At 28.7% G+C, this 4836-nt stretch overlaps 1 non-coding gene across 1 annotated transcript; it reads left to right on the top strand.

The window, feature by feature from the left end:
* The first annotated feature begins 756 nt into the window (after positions 1-756).
* LOC112025731 (small nucleolar RNA SNORD36) lies at positions 757-838 on the top strand. Its single transcript, XR_002884277.1, has one exon. It is a non-coding gene; the product is annotated as a small nucleolar RNA SNORD36 (small nucleolar RNA).
* The last annotated feature ends 3998 nt before the right edge of the window (positions 839-4836 follow it).

The raw sequence follows: 4836 nt of genomic DNA, 5'->3' as shown, positions 1-4836 counted from the left end.
TAAAAACACGCATTTAATTTAATGAATTTGTCTCATTTAATGAGTTAGCATTAGATTTCAAATCCTCGTAACAACATATTTTAGTATTTTCTATTTTATTCTTCAAAATACTTTTTTTTTTAATTTCAACTAACCAAACATGTTTTTGATTTTAAAAATACAAGAAAAGTTTTTTCTTTATATTCCCAAAAGCAAGTTTTTGAAAATAGAAAAAAAAAAAAAAAAAACTGTTACCAAACATAACCATATACTTCCGTCCATTAATATTATTGGGAAATTCTCACTGTTTTTAATTGTACTATCGAAAATATTTATTAAATTTTTTTTAGGAAAAAAGAAAAAGAAAAAAAAAGCTCTCAAGACTATGAAGACTATCAGAACGGCAGCGTTTCAAAAATAGCATGTGCGAAAGGGTGCGATGAGTAAGTGAAACGGTGCGGCGGTCAAGCTTAAGTATGCGAGTAAAACGACGTCACTTTAGCAGGTTTTTAGCAATTAGGGTTTCCGGGGTTCCCTCCTCACTCTATGCAGTATATATAAGGAGCTTTGTAGATAGCAAGACCTCAAGTTTCTGCAAACTGAACTCAAGTACAAGTACATGTTTCTCCCTCCGTTACAAAGTCTTCGTTTTTCACTTTTGTTGTTTTGTTTTTTTGTCTTCGTTTTTCTTTGATTTTGTGTGTATCTTTCTTTGGCTTTGGTCTAATTTTTTTAGGTTTGGTTTTGTTTGGTTTATGTGAGATGGAATTGGGATCTGAGCAGATGATGAGAATTATTAGTTTTGAATGCTGATACTCCGTGAAGCTTTTCAAACCGAGCTTTTTAAAACTGATGCTCACCCAAAATCCACAGTTAACAGTTTCTTTCATTTTTAATCTCTTTAATTATTTGATTTCCGAAAAAAAAAAAAAAAAAAAAGTTTTGATTAATTTCACCTTCGATCTATTTAGAATTAGAGCTGAGTTAATTAACTGCTAAGACTTTCGTGATGTTCTTTTTTGAATTTCGATTATTGGGTCGTAAAAATTGTAGCAACACTGACAGCATAAAGAGAATCAGCATATTTACCATAATTTAATAGAATGCAATCAAATTAGATAAGATAATTCTGTGTTGGTAGAAATCTGTGGCTGTGTTTGATATTTTCTCATCATAGTGAAAGCGTATGAGGCACCTCAGTTGACAAAGATGATGTAATACAGTAAGAAAAAGAATCGAATTAGGCATAGTTCTATACTTCTAATATCTTGCTAATGAACTAGAGGCACAAAGGGAATTAAAAACTGGGATTAGAATTTTTGAAATTTGAAAAGTTTTTTGCCTGTATATATTTTATAGTAATAATAATCAATAAAGTTTGGTTTTAACTCTTTTTATATATCTTTATATTGAATATTTTTATATTGGATGTTAATTTTGAAAATTTAGTAGTAAGATTTTATGTTTTTATTATATTCTTTGTTTATAAAATTTTAAGAAGCTCAAAGATTAATGGCTATTTTATCAAATAAATATTAAAATTTTAAGTTTTTGTGATTTAAAATTAAGTATAAAAACTAAGTTTATTGATCGACTAGTAAATAATATTCGATTTAAAGTAAATTTGAAAATTTTCAAACTCTTTATATATTTTTATATTGAATGTGAATTTTGAAAATTTAATAATTAAATTTTATGTTTTTATTATATTATTTATTTACAAAATTTAAAGAAAATAAAAAATTAAATGGTTATGTTATCAAATAAATGTTAAAATTTCAAGTGTTTGTGATTTAAAATTGTGTATAAAAAATAAGTTTATTGATCGACTAGTAAATAACATTCGATTTAAACAAAATTTGATATGTATATTAAGAACATAAGGAATATAAAATTCAACTGCTAGACTTTTAAAATTCACCCTAAGAAAGAGATAAATAAAACGTTTGAAGCTTTTAGATAGAATCTTTGTTCATATCCAGTCAGGTATTTTTTTTTTTTCCTCAAAAAAAGCATCTCTAAGATAGACAGGGATACAATCAAAAGTCTGCTCGGACCATGTAGCAGTAAATACCATGGCTAAATGGCCCGTTTGGCCTAGGCCACGACCCAATTGAAATCTCAGCAAATATTTACGTTAGCCTGATATTACTAACTTTTAATGAACAATTTGTCGAATTTCTTGGCTTGATTACCTTTCAATAAAAAATTAAAAAAAGAAAAAGAAGCTTGAATGCCTATGATTTTAGCAACAAAAAAAAAAGGAATGGCAATCGACTTCAGGCTTCTATGATAAATCATCGTCTTCACTTTAATGGGCCTTTCTTTTGGAGTTGGAAACTAGATGTTGGACCCTAATTAGAGAGAACAATTTTGACAATAAATTAGGGACTTTTTACAGCAAAAGCAGCCCACAGCAGCAAATCAGCCCAACAATTTTGGCATTTGAACACCAAAAGGATCAGGAAAATTTGCTGCTCGGATCCGTCCAACTTTTTGCCTGATTAACTATTTAAATATATATATATATAAAATAGTTTATAGAAAGACATTTTAAATATTTATATGAAAATTTGGATAAATTTAAATACTGTAATAAAATCCAAATTCAATTTCACAGAAATTGAGTTCAATACTCTTATTTTAACCACATGTCAAAATCTATTGGATAAATTTAAATACTGTAATAAAATCCAATTTTTTTTATTGTACAAAATAGGAATTTTACATTTTTTTAATACAAGATAAAAATTATATTCTAATCTAATCTAAGTATATATGTGTAAGAAGTTTTGTTTTGAAAACTTAAACTTCGGTCATTGCCCCTACACTTCACAAACACTTATATTTGTAAAATGAGCACCAAAGGTGTGCAGTGGTATAAATCCAAATCTAATTCGACCAAATTGGGTTCAATACTCTTATTTTAATTACATGTCACAATCCTAATGAGTTTCAGTGCACCAAATCACCGGATCAAGCCGAATCCAATCTTAAACGCATATCCAAACTTTTACAATTAAAGATCAGTACGATTATGAAGTAGTTCGAAGTCTGAACCCTCTCCAAAAACGGCAAAACACAAATAGTTGGTGCTTTAAATCTTTTGACATTTTCCTATAAAGGCATGAAAAACACGAATCCGCTACAGCCAAAATGTTGATTTTAACGAGTGCAACCCCAGCCAAAAGTTATCTATCAGTGATGGTCCAAGACGATTCAATGGGCAAATCTCTTCAGCAACCTTTTTTCTATCTTTAGAAAGAAATCAAAATCCGGATCTTGTACAACTTGTATAGTACAAGTAGGAACGTGTATGAGGATGTCAAATTCATTTTTGGTAGGCTAAAGTGGGAAATGCTGGGTATTATGTCGTCCATCTGTGACCAACTGACCATATAGTATATCTGGGGTGGGCTGAGTGTTGAGGATTCTTTTCCTTTATATATAGGTAATGCTTCAATGGGAATTTTTCTTCTTCTTCTTCTCTTATTTATTTATTTATTTATCCTTTTGAAGCTTTCTCGAATTTTGGCTTGATAAATTCGTTAACTGCTGACGTTGACAAGTAATTCAGTCACGTGGAAATCATTATAAATCCGTGAAGCAAAAATTTGTTTTATTTGGTTATAGACTTATAGGTAGATGATTCTTAAAAAAAAAAAAAAAAAAAAAAAAAAAGGTAGATGATATTCCACAAAATAAAAATAAAAAATTCATAAAGAAAACAAAGATAGATAGGTAAGTGGAGAAAATAGAAGTAAATTTGAACAAGTGACATATGGTACTACAAAAGATGTCATTATTATTAGGCTATTATTTAAACTCTAGTAAATGAAGCAAATTAGGGTAGGGGTATGTATATTACAAAGATTAGGTAAAATTTTATTAAGGTAGGTTAGCAAGATTTCTTTCTTTATTTAATTTTTTATTTATTTATAATTTTTATAATAGGTTGGAGAGAGGGGATTTAAACAGTGATTCTCCTTTTAAAGAAGACCAGTCAATGCCACTGAGTTATAAAACTTTGGTTTGTGAGATTTCTTTTGTCAATAAGTAACTATTAAGTAAATCACATATTGCAATTTAATTAAAATCTTTTTGCTTTTTCCTTAAACGAGAAGCTTTAATTTTTTTTTTACATGTTAACCAAATCCAAAAAGGCTGCAACTTATTGGGAGAGATGGCCACCTTGGGGTGGACTCAGGTTTGGTTTGAATCAAAGCCCACCTAAACGGGTGAGATGTGTCTCTCAAAATGTATGGCTGGAATATATATCATTTTATTGATATGAATCAAAATTTACATTTGATAGAAAAATAACATCAAAAGCTTTGGTCATCAATACTATCCAAGAACTATAGCACTTTGGTCCTAGTTTCATTCTAAAAAAAGTAAAAATACAAGATAGAGCTTAGTTTAAGAACCAATGAATCTCCTATCAAAAAAAAAAAAAAAAAAAAAAAAAAAAGAACCAATGATTCAAGATCAAAGGTTTAGCATCTACCTCGGCTGGTGAATTGATTCTCTACAATATGGTGGCCATGCTCATATATGTAGATNTATTAAGGTAGGTTAGCAAGATTTCTTTCTTTATTTAATTTTTTATTTATTTATAATTTTTATAATAGGTTGGAGAGAGGGGATTTAAACAGTGATTCTCCTTTTAAAGAAGACCAGTCAATGCCACTGAGTTATAAAACTTTTGTTTGTGAGATTTCTTTTGTCAATAAGTAACTATTAAGTAAATCACATATTGCAATTTAATTAAAATCTTTTTGCTTTTTCCTTAAACGAGAAGCTTTAATTTTTTTTTTACATGTTAACCAAATCCAAAAAGGCTGCAACTTATTGGGA

Source organism: Quercus suber, unplaced genomic scaffold, assembly GCF_002906115.3.
Source record: "Quercus suber isolate HL8 unplaced genomic scaffold, Cork oak 2.0 scaffold_59, whole genome shotgun sequence".
NCBI lineage: Eukaryota > Viridiplantae > Streptophyta > Magnoliopsida > Fagales > Fagaceae > Quercus > Quercus suber.
The sequence above is the reverse complement of the archived record's forward strand: the minus strand, read 5'-3'. Positions and strand labels throughout refer to the sequence as shown.